The sequence below is a fragment of the Epargyreus clarus genome, unplaced genomic scaffold (genome assembly GCF_041222505.1).
Source record: "Epargyreus clarus isolate Ecla_fem2 unplaced genomic scaffold, WU_Ecla_fem_2.2 ptg000021l, whole genome shotgun sequence".
NCBI classification, from domain to species: Eukaryota; Metazoa; Arthropoda; class Insecta; order Lepidoptera; family Hesperiidae; genus Epargyreus; species Epargyreus clarus.
Window position 1 is genome coordinate 5,908,400 of NW_027332228.1, and position 22,069 is coordinate 5,930,468.

The 22,069-nt window shown below is 35.3% G+C and overlaps 1 protein-coding gene across 8 annotated transcripts in view; it reads left to right on the plus strand.

Moving 5' to 3' along the window:
* Nucleotides 1-22,069, plus strand: part of heph (polypyrimidine tract-binding protein 1 heph) — a 534,307-nt gene that overhangs the window by 327,854 nt on the left and 184,384 nt on the right. Inside the window, exon 2 of one of the 8 annotated variants that reach the window (XM_073084207.1) lies at nucleotides 12,406-12,461. The exons of the other annotated variants lie outside the window; for them this stretch is intronic. The gene's annotated coding sequence lies outside the window, so the exon portion shown is untranslated. The remainder of the gene's footprint in view (nucleotides 1-12,405; nucleotides 12,462-22,069) is intronic. 8 annotated transcript variants of the gene reach the window in all.

The following is a 22,069-nucleotide window of genomic DNA, read 5'->3' on the forward strand; positions in this document are numbered from 1 at the left end:
TGACTGAAAAAACGGATTTCAATGAAGTCGTTCAAGTAAACGATTGTGTGGGCATTTTAAGAGCTGTCTCTCTTATTATAATACAAAACTGCTTATCGTATAGGTCACACAGAACAAGTACGGGTGAAACGAAGGAAAAGTTGAAAAATGTAAAAAACACGCAAAGCTTTCGACGATGTTTTTTCTAAAAGGAATATTGAGTTAGGGGTAGGTATCTCCCTCTTGTGCAATACAATGAGGCTCTTTTTAATTTTGCAATTGCTGCTCATATTTTAACAAAGAGCGCTAGATCCGTTATAATGTCTTCGTAAAAAAATACGTCACTAGGAAGAAAAGAATGGGGAAAAAAAGGTGCTTTTTACCTCTTTGTGATACAGGTAATGAAAAAAATGGTCTAGGTCATCGTGAGAGGAGCAGCTTTTACATAAGCTTATTAATTTACTCTTCTTTGCGCCACAGTTTTTCAAGCAAAATAAACTTATTCATATTTCCCTTGTTGTTATAAAGGGGAAGATTTTTATTTATAGCTTCGGAAGCCGAATGATGTCTGCGATTCTCGATAAGTTATGAAACACTTTTTATATATTTCTGATTACGTCTTTATAATGCTGTAACATGCTCATATATAATAATTTGTTTTAATCCGATATAGCTTAGGTACACTTATTCTTAAATAGCTGATTGGAAAAGTCCACAGGCAGTATTTATTATTTGATTATATTTTATAGAAACTTGCCATACGCGGTGCCTACAACTCGTGTATACGAGTAATATCAACATAATAAATATATGACACAAAACATGATTAATGAATCTTCTTCTTTCTCTACTCACCTCTCTTTACATTAAGATATGTAAGTAACAAAGCAAGCAGTACAAGAGCTTGTTATGACGGTACCTTTATAAATGTAATCTAACAGAAAATCGCACTAAAAATAACTATTTCCCATAATTCTATCGCTCCCCCCATTTATTACGGGAGGCAGCAGGGCAGTAAGTGGGGCTCTTAAACCGGGACATAAATTTCCCCGGTACCTGAGTTCCTCCACTAATCATTTAATGCCACATTTGCGTCTCTTGATGTAAATGAACGTCACGCCATGACGTCCCGGATAGACGGAATTACGAGTAGAAGGTATGTTTCAATCATCTTAATACTTTGTTAACGGTTTAAACTAAAATTATTAATTTAATTTCTTACGGGTACTCTTACATGGGTTCTACCATAATCTGAAAATAAATGTGTTCGCATTTCTGAGGACAAAAACACTTCATTTGTAACTTAGTCGGCATCTGCACTCTTTTATCGATAAGGAAGAATTGAATAGTCATAAAAATCATATTGAAATAGATCATCATTATCATAAACAGGTCATTAAGGTCCTTCATTACCTATTCGTTCGGTCACTGCCAAAGTAATTGATACTAATCTTAAACACAAAAAAAAATCTAACCAGGGCTTGGATTTTATGTTTCTCTCTAAAAGAAGCACCTAAATATTTTTAAATTAATAGGTCAATCTCTTCAGCATTATTTAAACTAAACAAAGTGATAATTGTTTAAATTTAATAATCATATATTATAACCAACCAACTTCAAAAATAATTTGTCTACTTGTCATAAAAATAGGGGAATCATATTTTCCTTTGTGCCTTTCAAGCTCGGCTGAACTATAGACGCCGGTTTGCTGGACAAACTCAATCGGAAGTGCCTTCAAGATGTAATGCAAAACCTGAATCGCTTCAATTTTACAACTATTTTACGATGTCTCATATACTCGTATAAAAGGCCTATTAACTCGTGCAATCTTAATGTACACTAAGATCTCTTTTATTTATTTATTTGGCAATCCATCAGCGATATACAATATTTCCACAATATACACCGTTTATTGTAGAATAAGCCAAAACAGGATTACACAGATAGTATAGATTAACAATGTGTGTTTGTGCGTCCGTTCATGCACATGTATGTGTACTCGTATGTGTAAGTTTGTGTATGTGCTTTTGGGCCGAATTAAACACTTTACATATAGAATAATTATATTCATTTAGTACACATGGCTTGTGTATTTTGATGAGGTTCCTAAGTTACGTTTTGATTTTTTTCGTTATAAAACTGTTGGAGGGATAAAACTAGATTTGCGGATACCAATTCGCGAGCATATAAATGTATTTATTAATTCCGATGATGATATTCAGTTTCTAACTTAAATCTAAAACGATACCATTGGAATTCTGCCGAAAATTTCTCATCACGTACAAATGACCAGCCACTGGAGATTTCATTATTTTTCTCCGCGTATCAAAAGCAGCGGGATTCTACTTAGAAAATCACGAGAAAACCTGCATAAACATTCGAACGGTCGACCATTAACGGCAATATTGGTTTACGGCGGGCAATAACGATCGTGATATCGAAACTATCGTTCGCAATTGAATCGCAAGGAGCGGGCGCGGGCGAAATTTACGTACGTATTGCTGGGAATATTTCGGTTATTTCCGCTCGTACGCCGCTTTATTTCAACTGGTCGGCGCGTGCGTTTTCTGGCTGCTTAGCTTTTAATACTTACAAATTGCCAACAAACAGCCTGTTCTCAATGTTCCGGAATGAACGTAAATAAATACACATAACAGTAACTCCGTTCTTTTATGGACCAAATCGTGATTTCTTATTTATTTTTAAGTTTATTAGTCGTCGAAGAATAAAAAAAACTGTATTATACACTTACGAGAATTTTAAAGAGTTAAAAGAGACCTAATAATATTAGGTATAAACCTAAATTTAAAATTATTGCATTCCAATTTACAAAAAAAAATAATCGTTCTGAAAATAATAATTGCTTATTTATTTTTAACAAATGAAAGTATTTTAAATCATATAAGTTATCGATAACCAATATATTCTTAAGTTTGCTTTTTCTTCAACAAATAAAAAGAAAAATATAATTAGTATTCGTGAATAAATAAAAATGATTACCATTTATTTTCCTTTTCTCGTGTCCGCCCTGTGCCACCCTACGTCACATGTGCTTAATGCTTAATTTAATAAACAACTAAAATGGATTAGGCCGCTTTGTAACACCGTAATTATGTCAACCTTCCTTACGTAGGTATATTAATTCTCTCAGTCCTTACTGATGTAAATATATAACGGAGGTTTGTGCCTTTGCACATAAAACATATTTCTGATGAAAAAATATGGCAAAAAGTGTAGCTATCACGGCTCTCAAAAATGTTGAAAATCTCGTACAAATGTCGAATATCGAATATCTGCAGGTCTATTTCGTACGCCAGTAATTGAACTTTGAAATCCAAACTCTAACCTCAATAAAATTGTGGCCAAAATCTTAATAAAACGGATACCTCACCGATATTTTCAATTCTATACACACGTAGCGTTCGCAGACAAAACAAGATGTTGGAATGTTACAAGTGTAAGGAAAAACATAAATAGGTCAATAGCGAAACCAGTGAATACGGTTTATTTATTGAAAGATTTATTTATAACTGTCACGTACAATTTTTAAGCTTTCCTCTCTACACTTAAGTAAAGTGTAGAGCTCCGTTTTCGAGTTTATTTGGTCGCACCTCGGCGGTCCATTTTAACGTGGAAAGCCAGTAACCACATTTCATCTAAGTTCGCCCGCACTCCGGTAGCGGCGGTGTGGAATTTCATCGATTTACTATAAATCATTTTGTATAAATCGCCCCAAATATAATATATTGCTGTGGTCAAATATTTTACTCTCACTTTCTTACGGGTGTCTTTTAAGATATACCTGCATTCAAGAAGAAAAACGTTTTAATAGTCTAGTCTTTGAGAAAAAATTAGCGCGCCTATGCTAAATTCATAAACCGAAAATCACGTGTTAATCATTTTTTGAAAATGAGTTAAGAAAAATATCGTAAGCATGCCCGAGACATCTCTTAAAATAAACTAGTTCTCAGAGGTATTTGAATCTGCCAATCCGCACTCGTCCAATGTCTCGTGACAGTGGTAGGAGATGGACAGATAATTAAGCATAGCATATTTTTTGGTAAAGAATTCCAACGTACGCAGCGATAGTTTAGTTAACCTCGCGGGCGGCAATAACTCAAGTAACAATGCGGCGCCCAGAAATAGCCGCGGAAACAAACAGACGCTCGGACACGCTGCACTGGAGTTAATGTTTGGAGATTAGCTTCCACTAATTCTACTAGAAATCTTGTGAGTATTCACTTTACGATGAACCATCTTCCACAAAGCTAGGCTGAAGAAGTTTATTTCATAAATACCTACTCGCATTAATCGAAAGTTATTGAAGTCATTTTGACTTTCTCAAACAGCAAGTTATTCCATATCTGTACATTTGCAAGTATTTTTATAAGGTATGTATTTTTAACTCAACTTATTTTTCTACCTTGCTGGTCCTGTGGTTGAAATAGGTCGGTTAGAGACCTCCTCAATCCTCGAAGGTTTCTCATAAACGAATCCCTTTTGTTTGGGAAACGACCATGATTATCCACAAGCGGCCAACTAACCAAGGACCAACCGCGCTCCATGTTACATAACTTGACGGATCGCTATCAAGTCACCTGTACCCGTTGTCCGTAACACAAACATTAAGTTCGTAAGATAAATTCTCGTAATGTTACACACAAAATATATATGTGTCTAAACGTTTTATTTATTTATTTATACTTTATTGAACCAAAACATAATTGTGGAACAAAAGGCGGGCTTAATGCTCGTAATGCTAAAACGTTAATGAAGATAGAACCCTAATAACTAAATTCAACGTCAATACGTAAAGGAATATATTCATACAACTAAGATGTTATTACCATATCGCGGGAATATGAATGAAATATTCCAGGAATATTATAAAGTACAGGCAGAATCTAAAATTTATTTTATAGACATTACTTTAAGATTGAGACTAAAAATAGACAAGACTTACTTTAATGAAGATTACCAATTTTTTTTTATTTACAACTGGTTACTTTTATTACGGATAAGAAATTTATAACTAAATAACAAGAAATTATTAAAGCTAAAATATATACAAATTATTTCTAATTAACAATATATACAATCAAGAGTAAAAAAGATAAAATCATAAATAAAATAAACCATCTAAAATTGCCGTGCGAGGCATGGTTCCCAAAACGCTGGCGGCGTTTCCTTGTTGAACGGCCAGGCTTAGCCTTTGAGCAAAGTAGCCGCCAGCTTTTTGGTCACCGGAAGCAGTTACAAGCTTGGCCGACATATCTGACATGAATTTTTTCATGTCAGATGACCATGGACCCATTGTCTCTATTGCAAGCGCCGCAAACAAATAATTGTCTAATAAATTATTATATTTACGGCGCTTGAGAGTTTGGGCATGGTCGGCTGCGGCCCCCGCACACACAGATGTATTGCTTACGTGCGATGGGGCCAAGGTGTCTACGCACGTCGCGTCCCATACCAGGGGTCGTCCGAGACTCCATGGAACTAGAGTGATTCCATCGGGTCTCTTGCCATCGTCTCTAAAAAGGCCTGGAGGTTCTAACGTCGCAGGTATAGAGACGGTAGCAAGTGCCCGACGAATCAAACTGTTCAGAGTCCCGTGACGATACAACCTGCCGGCACTCCTGGTACAGGACAAGCCATGCCGACCCAACGTGTCCACCTCCTGCCCACACGGACAAAAATGAGGCTCGCAAATCCTGGCACCGAGCCGGAGACCTATGGAAATACGCAAAGTTATAGGATCCAGCACGGTGCCAATATTGTTGGACGGGAGTGCGTGTAACCAATGCCCTGAATCGCTTTGGGCAACAGCTAATAACCGGGCCCTATCAGTGTTGTCCGGACATCCTTCCAGAAGGCAGGCAAAAACAGATTTAAGACCCGGTGTGTCCCAAACTGATTGTTTGGTCTTTTCTGACATAGAGGTGTCCTCAGACGGAAAACGATCACTCCAGACCTCCCCTGCCTCTGACATGTACGCCACCCGAACATCATTTAAATTAGTGTTCAATATTTCAGTGATGAGGGCGAGCGTACTATGGCAAGAGGCCAAGAAAGCCGGAAGTGCTAAACCTTCCGTCGTGCGGACACCTATGCCACCAAACCTAACTGGAAGAGTTGCCTGCATCCAGGAACGATCATCAAATTTTAAATTTAAAATTTTGGATAAGCAGTTTTGTAATAAAGTATCTAAAATATGAGTGACCGATGGGAATTTCCAAAATGGACAACAACGAAGTAAATACATGAATTTTGGAGCGAATAAGCAAAGGCGCAAAATGTACATAGCCATGTGAGGTTTTAAATCAAAAAGTCGTTCCGAAATGTTTTCAAAGTGATGTAATTTAGAATTTATAATGGGAACAAATGCATCATCAAATATTGGAGCACCTAATAGTGTTAAATTTTCTTTTTCTAAAATAGATATATTAGGACATATTGAATTGAACTGATCATAAATATTATGACACTGTTCAACAGATAATTTTTCCGAAAAAAAGATTTCACATTTGTTAAAATTTAGACTCAAACCTATGTGATTAAAACGCTGTATTATTATTTTTAGGTCCTCCAATACAGTTGATGCAGTTCCTCCCAAAGAACCATCATCTAGGTACCATACATTAAATTCAGAATTTAGTTGTGTGATTATTGGTTGTATAGCCAAACTAAAAATTAATGGGCCAAGAGGGTCGCCTTGCTGACATCCCACACACGATTCTATAACATTATCGCCGAATAACAATTTTGAGGGGGTCCCATAAGATTGCCACATATAACCAAAAACTTCAGGCATTTCTTTTTGAATTTCTGTAAGTAGGGCCCCCCTATCTAGGGAATTGAATGCATTTTTGACATCTATTTTTAAGAAAACCTCATAATTTTTTCTATTCAGAAAAGTACGAGCAGCGTGTACTGCTGCCTCGCAGCCACCCTTGACTCCGAAGCCGAGCTGCCGAGGCCTAAACCGACTAGCCAATGGCTCGTTATAATTACGACAGCACAACTTCGAAGCCAATCTTCGTAGAGTACAACCTACAGCGATGGGCCTAATGCCTCCATCCTTTTTTTTAAGAGCAACGAGGTTGGCTCCATAAAGTACAGGTGTAATTTCGGGAGGAACTCTTCCTGCTAACATTAAATTAATGAGAGCAGTGAGCTCCTTCACCAAATTTACACCTGCTTCGCCTAAAAAAGGATCAGTTAAATCCTTCAAATGCTGTGGAGTAAGGCCGTCTAAACCACCAGCAGATCCGCTCGAAAATGAACGGATAGCGAACTTGGTGGCTTCCTCGCTGACTCTCAAAAATTCATGCTGCGGATTGTAAGAAGGGTAAGGTAACTGCGAGGGTGCCTGTGTGGGATGCTTATCGCGAAGTGCCCCAAGCGTTTCAGGTGAGCGCGTAGCCATAGTATCATTAGAAAATAGAATTTTTGCAGCGCCTTTCACATCTCCGTCGGAGATTTTATTTTCTATTAATTTTAAAATATTGTTTCGAAAAGGAATACAGTTTTGGTTATTTGTAGGGACGTTAGGAATGGGAAGAACATTTTGAATAGTATTATATTTTATTAAACTACATAGTGATTGCTTTTGTTGTCTATTGCTTAAATGTAAATTTTTGTATGGAAATAGTAATAGGTCTTCCCAAGCATTAAAGCTATTTTCTGCAACTACTTTGGCCACACGCTCGGTAAGTGACACGGCCACAGTCGAGCGCGCTCCTTTAGGGATTCGCTTGACCACCCGTACATTATGTTTAAGATTTGCGAGTCTCAGATATAATGGTTCGTTATTACGGGCCCCATCTGAATTACTTACGAAATTTGCAACAGAGGTGGTGTTAATGGGATCGATTCGCGGTATATGGATTCGGCTACAATGTATCCTTAAGCCTCTTTGTCCTTTGTAATGTTTATTGTCTGCACAAATGGAGCACCGTAACAATGAATCATTAGGCATTTAGTAACTAAGTAAAAAAGTTAAATTAAATAAAGTATGATAGCACTTAGAAATCTATTAAAAATATATATGTATGTTAGTAAAAAAGAAAACAAAATTATATACGAAGTGTAGTTGAAATTAACAAATGTTTTCTGGATGGGTATCCTCCTAAAAGCACTGGACTTCTTGGAAATATGGACAATGGATAGATATGCTTTCATCAGAGGTCGAACACATGCATTACTGTCGTTACTGCTGCTCAAGACATCCCCAAAGAAGAGGACAGTAGCTTTGAATCTAACGAAAATACTGAAATTGTATAAAATAATGTCATGTTCCCATTTTTCACTTTCACAATAAAAATATTTACAAATAAATAGTGGTGACAACAGCTGTCAGTCGTCAGAGCGCTCATAACATTATAAAATGTTATTTTTATAAAATTAATAGTGCGCACTGCGCAATGAAAAAGTTCTAATAAATAACCACTTTATACTAGTACTTTTACTCAGTTTATGTATTTATGAATCACATATTGTTATTATATTTCACAAAATATTTATTCCATGACATGATATTTTGACTTTTTTTGTAGCTTCGTTATGATATTCCAATTAGATAGATTTCCAATAGATTACCAATATAAATAATAAAGTTTTACGATACGTTAACGTAACATTATTTTTCAGCAATGATTTTGATTAAATTTTATAGAAATGATAAGTTCTATGAATTCTTACTGGTTTATGGAATTTTCTTATAAGTTAAGTAATCAGTTAATGTTAATCTTAGTTACCTGAATAAAAAAATAGCAGTTAATGCATTTTTCTAAATTTCTTATTTTACTATTATGTTTTTACTTATATTATAGCTATTTGGCAACAACAGGACCGGTTCTTACGAGTCTTTTATTGTTAGAAAACTACATAAAGTTTAGACGGATAGACTTTTCAACAAGGATGGAAGTGACTCTTATAAATACTTTTAAACGTTTGTACTCATAATTTATTATCCAAAATTACTACACTATTTAGATAAGAATTTATATTATTGAGTATCAAAGATGCGAGTAACAAGCACTGGAATCTTAATCAAGCATGCAAAAGACACGCGGATTAAGCTTCTGCCTACAGTTGATTTTAATTAAACAAGCTGAATTCTCAAACTAAACTCATGTTACGTCGAAACTAAAAAGAAATTCAACGCTTTCTGAATACACGTGAAAACAATTCAGCGTCCGGATGCACTGAACTAACTGGCAACAATAGTGTTACATTCCAAACAGGGCGTAACTCAATCTGTTTCAACTTCATAGCTGACTGCCTCGCTGAATCAATATTCCACCCGTTGAATAAGAGCAGACGGTCCGTAATAAAAAGGCTAATAGTCACATATGAAATGCAAAAAATCAGCTTTACTCTATAGTCCGATAGAAAAACGGGCCATGTCCTAATGTAAGCAAATTGCCGTCACAGCCTTTCAACGTCCGGCCGCGGCTATCATTTCCAAGATAAGCGCTTAAAAGCCTCGTGGAAAACGCTTTCAGCAGACGGACTATTACCGGGTGTTCCCGTACTTTTTGCTTTGCTTCGAAACTGTTGAGGTTGAGTTATATATCTGGCAAAGGACGCATAACGTGTGAATGGGCTTTGAGGACTTTTCGATCTTCTGTATCTATCTACACATTTCACTGCATTCAAATATGAACTTCAGATTTTGCATAGATACCAAAGTTATGCTTAGCTGTTTTTCATGTTAGATTTTGCACGCGTGTCCCGCTCATAATACTAAATACTAAATATTTTCCTGTAAAATACTTATTTACCTTTAAAATACTTACCTTGTAAAATACTTACCTTTAAAATACTTCTAGCCCATTTCAAGATTAGTTGGTGCCGATAAAAGCCTAAAATTTACCAAAGTATAATATTGACATGTTTTAAGATGGCAGTGCTTCGAGACTAAAATCAGAGTTTAATGCATGAAATTTAAATTTATTTGTATGGATTCCATAAAAGAGATAATAAACTATACCTGATGATAAAGCTTATTAATCTTTACATATTTATTTAACGTCAATAAGTTTCCGAATGAGAAGTAAAAAAAATCAATTATAATAAGAACATCACAAAGCAACTGGTAAACGTCCAAACGTCGAATCAAATTAGGATATCGAGTTTGTTGTTGATTTTACGAAGACCGAAAAGCCGACGAGAAACGTTCTGCCTGTACAAAGAATCGGCGTATTTTAAAGGAATAAGATAATGTTAGATCAACCTAATAATCTTAATGCATTAGATTACAAAGGGCTCGGGGAGAGAGTAACGGGCGAGAAGGTTGCCTTTATTTTGCTTGAATAATATTAGATTTTATGATTATTTTAAAAGGATCCGTAGTAAGAAGAAACGTGCCGTCGATCGGTGAGTTTATTAGATAACGTTGTTGCGAACCGAGAACCCGTATTTCTTTGTGTTCGAATGGTGATGGTGCTAGTCGGGAAGGCGGTGGGATCGGCGAGTCGGAAAGGGGGTTGCGGGGCGAAGGGGGGATGCACGTACTTGCAGCGTAATGCCGCTGCACTTGCCCTGGTCAGGAAGCGCGGCGGAATGCCGTCAGTCGCGTTTGTACCACCGCGGGGGGCGCGGGGGCATGCGAGGGCAATGCACGCTGCGCCGGCGCAACTCTTTACCTCCCATTCAGTACATCTCTTGACGCTTTATTTACTATTTGCGTCTGTTCCTTTGCAATTGTATTAAATATTTGCTGCAAAACCTGATTTTGGTTAATTAATTACACTTATTTTATTAGCAATTCCGTTTAGAACTACTACTTTTCTAAATAAACTTTGGTAGTAATTTGTTTTCCACATAAAGTGGACAAATTAATTCTTTTTTTTTCATTTTGCTCAAATTGCAACGTTGCTGTATAGTAGAAAACATTGATGTTTACCACACACGTAGGCTACACAGGCGAAGCTGCAACCTGAAAATTGTTTTATACAAAGTAACTTCCAAAAATTCGCAAAACCGGACGCGTTTAATTAATCACTTGAAGCAGCAGTTTCAAATTAAAACTCACTGGATCCAAATATGGCATACGTCACGCATTGAATACTGAACGCGACACCCATACACACGCGCACGTCATGCAACGATACAGTATCGTCACTGCTTTGAGGGGCCGAGTGCCGCAATTTTAAGCTTGCTGCGTTGAATTTTTATGTGTCAATGCTTATGTTAAAAATTTGATAACATTAATATTTTTGATAGACTGCCATAGACTCTATTTCCGTTTGGATCTTTTTTTCATATGGGTGTATATTGTGTGCATGATTTCGTAGTGAATGTCTTATCAGAGTAGTCCCAATAGCTCTATCTATTGATGTATACCTCTACATAATTATAATTATTACATGACGTAAAAGTTTTATTACAAGACACAAATAACAAACAAATTTGAAGGTGGTAGAACCCATTGTAGTTCTGCTACGGCGCCACCACCGCTACACCCATTTCAACAGCAGTGTTAAACGCTGCTATGTTCTGGCTTGAAGGGTGTGGTAAGGAAGACTCAGGAGTAGCGGCGCATCTGTGGCCGACCTCAGGTACAGGCCAGCTACTCCTATATTATAAAAAAGAAGTAATATAACACACACACAATTATACAAAACAAAAACACCTTTAAATTTCCTGCCTATCAACAATCTAAACGACGACGCGCAAACGTGCAATGTGAAGCACTTTTTGTGAACGGAACTGAATTTTACGTGGAAATATTCTCTACCGTATGTAAACTAGATGCAATTTCTCCATGCAGCGCATGAGTCGGAATGCAGTCGTTATGCACACCACTCGCACGGATTATCCCGCAGTTGGCGGACGGCGATTAACCGAGCCGCGGTCTGCTATTGGCTTGTTCCGAACTCTGTAATAATGATTCAATTTCCAATGTTATCCTTTGTTTCCGTGTTTGACGATTTGAGCAGGCTTTGTGTTTGAAATATTACCGTAACTCGCTTTATATATAGCTTGTAAGTCAGTAGTACTTTTTATTAATAAAAACAACTCACTATTACGCTTATCAAAATGATATCATAAAGATAATTAACTTCATTAAACTATGTAATTTATTTGCTTTACAGTAAAATTATATAATTAGAGTAAAATTAAACTATTAAGCAATGTATGCTACAATGTATGCTAAGCAAGTTGTTTGTTTAATTATCTTTTATATGATGCATTACAATGTTACAGTGTTCTATTATGCTTCTTAAATACTGTTAATTTTTAATCACCAAAAGTAACTGTAACTTGTTTTTAATTTGTTGAGACCATAACTGTACTATATAGTAAATTCAGTAGAGCATTGTAACATTCATAGATATAAATACATAGTAACAAATACATAGATCAACATATTCTCAATACATATTTACTAAACATAATGTATTGTCTTATTTACAGGTACGTTCGTGTTGTTAGAGAAAGTTGAAGTAGATATCATTCATTTACATCACTGCGTAAGTAGCAGACTTATTTTATTTTGCTATTACATTTTTTCCCTCATTTATAACGTAATTAGTTAGAAAGTTTAGCCGCCGTGTAGCGATCGTCCTAAACCTGCCCTGAATGGATTCAAAGTTACACGTTAATGACCGCCTCCGTAACTACACTTTGGAAGAGACCCGTGGAAGTTTTGAAAAGCGTCAAAAAGTTGGAGCAAAGTGCTATTTTTCAATGTCTGTAAATAACAATATAAGTTTAAGCGATATCTTAGCTTGTTATAAGGTGAAGTGGCCGGGGCCATTGCATAGGCGGGGAAGACGCAAGCCGAGCGTGGTGTTAAATTTGAATAGTCTATGGGAATGGTTGTGATTGTTCGCGAGCTTAGAAACGGGTTGAACAAACAAAATGGCTTTTAGAAAGCAGCCCTTGTAGGGAGATGGAGCGCTGCAATTGATATCCGTCTGTTTATTTCCGTGTGTTTCTGTTTTCATTTGAATCTGTTCTATTTTGGATGCTAGAGCAGTTTACACCGCTTTTGAGAAATATCATAATGTAGTTGTATAAAATAAGCGACTTAGAAGTAGGTACATCGTACTTATTATATCGAGGTGGGGTAATTTAGTGCTAGTAAATCTCGAAGATTTTAATACGATGTTCATTACCGAAATGTAGACTTGATGAAATTTATTATTCATCTATATTGTTTGCGCATATGTTGCTAACAGAGCATTTCCATATGTGCTTTAAGGTATCCGAAAGCTATAAAAGATATAGCTCATTAAAGTTTGTCCGTGCTTCTGTTGTAGGTTAACTACATACGTTTACGTAAATTCTATGTCCATTTGTCTATTAAGCTTAGGTTTGTCTTCCCATGTAATAATACGTTTATTTTGAAAATGTTATATTAGTCTTAATATTAAGTTATTCACATTAGGTATATTCTCAAATGTCATAAAATATGGATGCATTAAAGATATTGTGTTATTTAACTGATGAGTATTAAGCGACCGAACTGAAAATTATTAAGCTTATTTAATAAAATTTAAATATAATAATATTCATTTCGATGAATTGCCATTACAATGGCACGTGACAAGATCTAGGCTATATAAATTAACATTAATATATAAAACAGTTGCTTATAAAGTATTAAAAAGTAACAGCACACTGTAGTAGTACCCAACGAGAGAGGACAGAGTAAAACAACCACACATAATCTCCAAACACTCGGACAACGAGTAAACAAGCGGAGTTGGTAACTAAAATTTACCGCATTACGGCGTTCCCGTAGTAAAATATCGAATAGTGTGTCGCGGTCCCAGGTGTTGGCTCAAACGGCGCAAGTTTCGCTAATGTGCGGCTTAAATGATGACACTGTTGCGGGACACCAGCCAAGCCTACGTAGGGTTGCTCTTTAACTACTTATCGAGCGTAAATAAATATTTAACTTCATCTCAAATCTTTTCAACGTAGGAACCCTTTGTAATTCATCTGCAAACCTACTGATACACTATTTCTGCATTGTTATTTTAATTTAATTTCTACTTTGGTAAAGAGACCACAGATACTTTAATTAGGATTTTAACTTAAAAGGCAAGTTGTCTGACCGAAGTTAATTAGCACTTAAAACCTATTTGGGGAACATATGTTCATTAAGTCTATGGGCGGCAGCGGTCACCTTACATCAATTGATTCGTTTGCTAATTCAATTTGACATAAAAAGAAATAAAAATCTACACCATTGCATTGAAAGTATTTTAAAACAAAAGAAAGTGGTTTAAAATAGGATGAGATAAGATGTTTAATACTTAAAGAATGCAAAAAAAAGCCTTGAACGTTTCAATTTCTTTTTCGATTGAGAAACTCTGGGAGTGAACCTTAAAACAGCAGAGTCCTTCGATCCTTGTAAAAGTAGATAGCTGGCAAACGATCTACTCCCGGTAGAATTCGTAAGCAAATCACCAGTTGCTTATAAATCGTTCTGCTCCCGTCCGAGATTTATTTCGTTTCTACTCGTCCAAATCCGACGTTCCCATATGTTGGGGTGTAAACCGCACTCGGCGTAAATTACACACGTAGGTATTTGGCTATGTTGTTTAAATAGGGGGCGCTTAAATTTGTACACATAAGTAGGGGTAATAGAGGAAGTTTGCGCGTCCGTAATCGGAACGGTGTCAACTGAATAAACTAAGTTTTTATCCGCTAACTTAGTATGTTTCGGGTAAGTGCCGATTTATTGCCAATGACTGCCAATGAGCCAACAGTGTTGAACGTACAGTTTTGGCTTCATAGTTAAGTTATGCGTGGGTCTCTAAATTAAGTAACTAGAAATATACCTACTTGTGACTAGAGCTTAATGCATTATAAAATATAAGAGTTCGATATCAAAATATTTTTGTATTCTTGTTGTTTAAGAAATTTAAGAGATGATGTTCGAAATTTTAAAATAGAGATAACAGGAAAATTAATGTAATACATATCTTTATACATTCAAATTGATTCAGCTAATAGAATTGGGGATATGTATAGGATATAAATAGCCAAAACCTTATATTAACTAAATCCTGAAAAACAATTATTACAAAAAAGGAAGAAAAGTTGCAGTCGAAGGGCTGTCCAAACAAATTTTATTAGTTCCTACGTACGGGATTTTTCATTCTATTAACTTTATACTACTACTACCACTATATCTAAAACCTTTAAACGAGCAATTCTTGTATATATATTTATATCAACGATCTCGGAAACGGCTCCAACGATTTTCTTGAAATTTTGTATTTAGGGGGTTTCCGGGGCGATAAATTAATCTAGCTTGGTTTTATTTTCAGAAAATGTCGTTTAAAAAAAACATATACGGTCGAATTGAGAAACCTCCTCCTTTTTTGAAATCGCTTAAAAAACACCGAGCAAAGCTCGGTCATCCAGGTACTACTTTATAATCTATAAAAAGCGTATCTACGATATTCCTTTCAATTCACTGAATAAACACTTGTATTGTTGAATGTTTTCTAGTTATTGATAAACGAACAAAACTGTTTTCATACTTTAAATGCACTGCATAGTTTCGCCCAACAGTTGTTTACGTGAAACAAAATTAACTGCATGTAAAGGGATGTCAATCGTCGAAAAATCCGATAGATGGCCTATCGGATGTGACCGAGTGGACATTCGTTTAAAATAATTGAAAACCTATGTTTGTATAATAACGATCGGCATCGTCCGTGAATAAAGAACGAACATAACATATATTGGTTTTAAGCCAGTAAAGCTTCTTTTGTATTTCTGATGTTTTGTCCAAATATATAGTATAGTGTATAGGTGTGTTACTTGTATATAAATCTCTTTTTTTTATCTTGTATGTCTCTCAGCCTGTGTGTTTGTTTGCATGTACGTGTGTATTCGCATGTAAATTTGTATGTTATATTTTCTGAGTTAACAATAACATTCGAATGTAGGTATGTATTCCTGTATACGGAACGAACTTATCTTAATGTTGTATAGTAATGAAAATTCAACTTGCAAAAAAAAATATTTATTGTTATCATCAAGTTCATCTTTTACTAGTACGTGTAACGTCACTAGCACTGGAATACGCATACAAATACGAATAACGAAAGTGCATACCAGCATTAATTGTCGCAGGTGTCGATTACCGCACGTCACCCTGCGGAGCTTTTAACCGTACTTTGTTTTTATTTCTTTTATTGGCCCTATTTTACTAAACGTTTAGAGCGTTGCGATATTGTGCGTACTGAAATTAAATAAAAGTGTAATAGATAGAATCAAATTTTATTCTTTGATGTATCTTTTTAGATATTACTATTTAAATACTAAAAGTTGTTTATCATTAGTATACCCACTTCAACATACCATAGAAAATCATAATATTAATAAGATGTATTTAAAAAATATTCCATGACAAGTATTAAGATTTCCAATTAGAATTTTAATTTTCTATTTCAAATAATTTGTTTTGAAAAAAATTACCTGAAGCGGCACGTTATTACTTAAAAGTGCGTTATCCTATAAAGATAATAATACAATTGTACTTGTATTAGTAACATTGTAACGACACATTACTCTGATGTTAGTGCCGCAAGATGGAGTTTAAGTTTCTTTTTAGTGGCTCTAACTCGTTCTTGATCCAGATAAAATTTAATTGCTAGAACATTAATGTTGGAACTATAAAAAATACCTCTGTTTTACCCAGAGTTGGAGCCAACGCTAATAAGTTTCGTGGCCTAAATAACTTTCTAGTTTTTCTAGTGATAACAATAAAATAATTTTCTACAACTATCGGTAAACACAAGGTATTTTTTGCAAAACCTACAATCTACATACATAAGAGAAAGCTCACGATATTCTATGTATTTAAATAAATAAGTACATTTATATTGTATTTTATTGATTGTTATAACAATTAGCATTTATTCCACCGAGAAAGATACCCTACGCTTCTTAAAAATATGAAAATAGTGTACAGTGTATTTAGATATATCAGCTGTTATTCAGGTTCTTTCTGTGGTCGATACCTCGTTATCTGTAATCAGTAGCGTGTTATCACGTCCGTACTCCTGGCTCGTCACTGACGAGTTGATAAAGAACTCCGATAAAGTCAGTCCAAAACATCCAATATATTGATTTTACTAACACTTTTTATAGAAACAATAGCTGCCGTTTATGTCGGTACATCGTATGCTAACATGGTAATGGGTTCTGATTTGACTTTTATAAATCACAACAAATTACCCTTTTAGGAACGAGGTCACATTATTATTATATGACAGACGGAATTATTCTCTAAACGATGTTTTTATCGTGTTTTATTTCTAATAGATCATAATTGTTGATAAATAACTTATTTAGTTATTTATCAACATAATGATTGCTAATGTAGAGCTCAACATAATGATAGCTAATGTAGAGCTAGTTTGAGGCTTTGTCGAGACCGAAGGTAACGAAGGATTGCAGGGAAATCTTAAAAAATAGAATCACTTCTTATTGTATTCTTATCGATAGTTAATTCCGTCAATGATTTTTCAAAGATTTAAAAGAATGGAAGCTCTAGTATATAAACCTTAATATAATTCAAGTAATATTTTTTTATTAATTATCTTGCAAGACGTAAAGGATAAGGCTGCATTTTTACAAAAATAAATATGTGTAAATTTTGCTTCTTAGAGTTTCAAACATTATGAAAATTATATAATTTGTCTAGGCACAAACTACTACAACAATAAAACATAGGATACTACTCCAGTACTTCCTTAAAATCACAAAACAATCATGTGATTATTTTACCACCAGTACAACAACAACCAAATAAACGATAAAAGCTCTTCACTAGTAATTTGCTTCTTGAAATCAGTTCCGTTTGAAAATCAACACCAAGTTAAAGACAATCAGCACCTTAACTACTGCAGACGCAATTGTTTCTTCCTCAACAAAATTCAGTTTGCTATCTTATTTCTTGCCCGTACTGTTCACGAAGTTCGAGATAGAGCAAGTGGAGGTAAATCGGCGAACTGCGAAGCACCGTCGGTAGTAACGACTGTTTAAACACACGTGTAAGTACAAGTTCAACACGGACCGAATCCTTGTGACCTGGACCATAGTGCTAACAAACGTACGTAGGTCATCCAGAGCATCCTCGTGTATTTGAGCAATACGGCACCTGGTCTCTATTTATACTAAGACTTTTAGTTTTGAAGGTTAGAACCAAGTATTTATTTTGGGATAAATTTTCTCCCGTCTGGAACGCTATGACATAGTATGAAAAGAAGTATTTTTCAAAGCGTAATTCAAGGAAATTAGCTAAAACTACTACTACTATGTGAGTTAATGCGTGAACACTTCTAACTTATATTACATGAATAATGATTTAGATATGTATACTAAGGTAAACTTACGATTATTACGAACCAAAACATTTGAACCGACCCTCGCGGTGGTCATCTTTAGTTGATTGCGGAAGGATTTCGCTCATACTGGCAACTTACTTATCGGAGCCCACCAAACTGTTTGGTTAGGTAATAGTAGAACGTGGCCCAGCGGACCGGCGCGGACATTACACGGTTACATTTTAGAACAGTAATTGCCTATTAAATGTCACGCGTTAACGATAAACTTAATTAATTCGGACATAATCGTTCCGGCATGGATTAATAGGTGTTTAGAATTAAAAATACCATTTAATTTGTATGTGTTAACATAGTTGAAAAGTTTGTCGGCGAAATTACGCGGTGAATAGGTTTCTAATAATGGTGATTGTTTAGAATATGGAACAATCGACGCTGTCGTGTAATTTTGACACGCTTTAATTAAGGTTTGACGTCTCGTACATTACGTTATGTGTACAAAACGCTGCGCGTTCGCTGGAAATGTTTCGCAATTCGACAAACCGTGTTTTTGATAGGGAACTAAATATTAACGTATATTTACGACGCACCAAAACAAACATGTGTCGGTGACAATAGTTCTGCAGCAGAGCACTATAAAAAATTAATGTATTGTTGTTTTTACGAGCGCTTTGAGTCCCGAACACCTGTCCGTAATATCGCCAATGTTGCCACCCGAACAATTCCATGCAACACGGCTGAGTATTGGAATATTTAATCATTTTTTTAAATTTTATCTGACTATAATAACAAGATAGTTTTTATTGCTACACTCATCATTCAAGAATGATGAACACGTACATCACTGGGTACAGTAGTCGGTGATTTCTTCCACGCAACTCTTAGAAAGAGGAAATAGTCAAACAATTAAAATAATGTCAATTTAGGATATTACAATTGTAGTATCGTGAATACAAGAGAAATATCTCAAAAGACAAAGTGTTTACTAGTGGCTCAAACTATTTAATAGATCTGAAGAATATTTTTAAACGACGTTTAACAATGCATACATAATACATATTTATCTTGCTCGGTAGAAAGATGATCATTTATGATTTTAATACCTGCACATACGGACGACATAAATTTAGTCCGAAATATATGTTGTTTCTCTTTATGGATAACATTACTAAGTACAACACCTATAAACAAAGCAATACTATCACTTTGTCGTCATTGTTCAAGTTAACAGTATTATAATATTACACTAATGCCTTCCAAATATGTTTAAATCTTGCTGTCAATACCCGGTTAATCTTTCGTTGCCAATTAATTAGCTGTTGTGAAGATCAAAGACGCACAGTTTGCGATCTCTGCTAAGTCCCCAACATAGTCAACTTGATAATGAGCCTGACAGTTTAAGTTCGACCCATTTGACGCAATGTTCGCTGGGACCCAATAACTAAGACCCAAAAATGTGATGAAATAAAGTCTACAATCGATCGCACTTCGTGTATCGTTTCTTAGTTCGGGCGACAAGATTATTTGATTTAGTTCCTTGTTTTCTGCGGATGAGTAAGCGGCTTTAAATCATTGACGTTATTGTTAGAGTGATGGAATTATTTGGTATAAGTAAGTTTCAAATTTATAATAATTAGCTATTGATAACTTCGTGATGGATGATATGTGGTCAATATTCTTTTAATATTTGATTTGTATGATATTAGGATGAGAAGGAAACTGAGGCAGTATTCACAGATTAAGCAGTAGTCCTAGTACTAATTGCATTAGTATCATGTTTCTTCTGGATATATTTAGCACTCTATCCATACTCTTCAATTATAGTACTCCTTAGGTAACTTGGCGCTTATTAGTAGCGGGACGTAGGTGATTCAAGTGGCACTCATGCGATAAGTTAGTCCCAGTAGGCAAAACGAGTAATACTTCTTCACACAAGTCCATGAAAATAAATAAGTCAAGTCTCTGTTTTTCACCCTAGTGTTATACATAGTATAATAACTTTAGTACTTACTTAAACTAGTTAGTAGTGGAAGGTGAGACAAAATGGCACTATATCCAGACTAGTGGACAAAGTGCCACTTATTTCACTTACTGCCACACAGCTGTGACAAGTGGCTCTTTATGAAGATGAGTTAGTAGGTCAGACAAGTGGCTTGCGATTGTGATGAATAAATTTGTAAGAGTTAATAGTTGAAGGGCTTCCTGCAATATGGTCGCATTAGTCAAATACCTGCGTGGGCGAGATTGGCGTTAATCTGTTTAATCGACCGAAATCGAAGGAATGAATGTTAATTTGATCCTTCAACGCCCAAAATTGTTTGTATGGCTCGTTGATCGGGACTGTGCGGTCAGTTGGCACTGATAGGGGTTAATATTGGTTTGTAGGTATATTTAAGATACGTTTAATATTTAAGTATCAATTATATCGCATAGTTTTCAGAAATTTATAATATGTACGAGTATATTATTTATTCAATATGTATATACATATTGGTTAAATTACAAAATTGTTCATTTTTTTCGTAATAAAATTTATTCATGTGATTGTTTACTATGTTCAAAACATTGACAATAAATCTTTATATATATATTTCTTATGTGCGTGTGTATGTCACTGAACTCCTCCTACAACTGGACTGATTTTGATGAAATTTGTTGTGTGTGTTCAAGGGGACTTGAAAATGGTTTAGATTCACAATATAGTCCGTGGTAAAAGGTTTTTTTAATTAATTTTTAATTCGTAAGTAGTTATAGAATCGTAAACTATGGATTTGATCAAGTGATGATCTTTAGCAAAGTTGTTGTCCAAGAGCCCACGAGGGTTTGGGAGTTGGTAAGACCAATTTTCGACAGATGGCACCACTGTCATTCCAATGCAGGTACAAATTTTCCGTTTTATGTATGTCATATTATTTCTTTAAAATGCGGGCGAAGCCGCGAGCACCACTAGTGTCTATGTAAATAGACAAAACTGTTAATAAGGGTTGCATAATTATGCAGCTTATGTTTTCAATATTTAATTCGATTTTATTAGGTTTATTACTAGCAATATAATTTATTGGTACATTTAAAATGAAAATGTTTATTAATAATATTCCTGAATTAATTTGGAAATGTAAGCATGTTTAGTCGCAGTTAATCTGGCTTGAAAAGTTCAAACATATGCACATAATTTACTAATTAAAATATGTTAATCAATTCGAATATTACAATGAATAAGCATTTAGCTATTTTGTGTACATATCACGAATTGTAACAAGTTATTTGCATATACAATACGAATACATTAAATCTATTTCATATCTGCAGCAAACAAGAATAACTGGTGTTGTTAAAACGACGCAGTCGTAATAACAAACGAAGTCTAATCTGAGGATAAAACTCGTTTACGAACGAACGAATGACGAAACAGAAGCATAAAGCTCATGTGAAATGACTTAGTGACGTGTCTGAATACACGACGTAATATGTTTACCTCCACGGAAGGGCTACACAATGTTTTCTTCGCAAATACTTACTTTATTCAGTCGCATTAGGTTCGCAAATTACCCCAATTTCCTCATCGCGGTAACTGTTGAAATTTTACGAGGAAACGTTCATAACCACACGAAATGTGTGTGAAAGTTTTTCATGCACTAATTTACGTCGGCCGATTGACCGGGCGATCTGTTCGAGGACCGATCTAGCGATTAGTCGGCCGGGTTATCACGTCATGAGTCACGGCTCCGACTTATTCCGGATATTGAAGCACGTAATCCCAATAC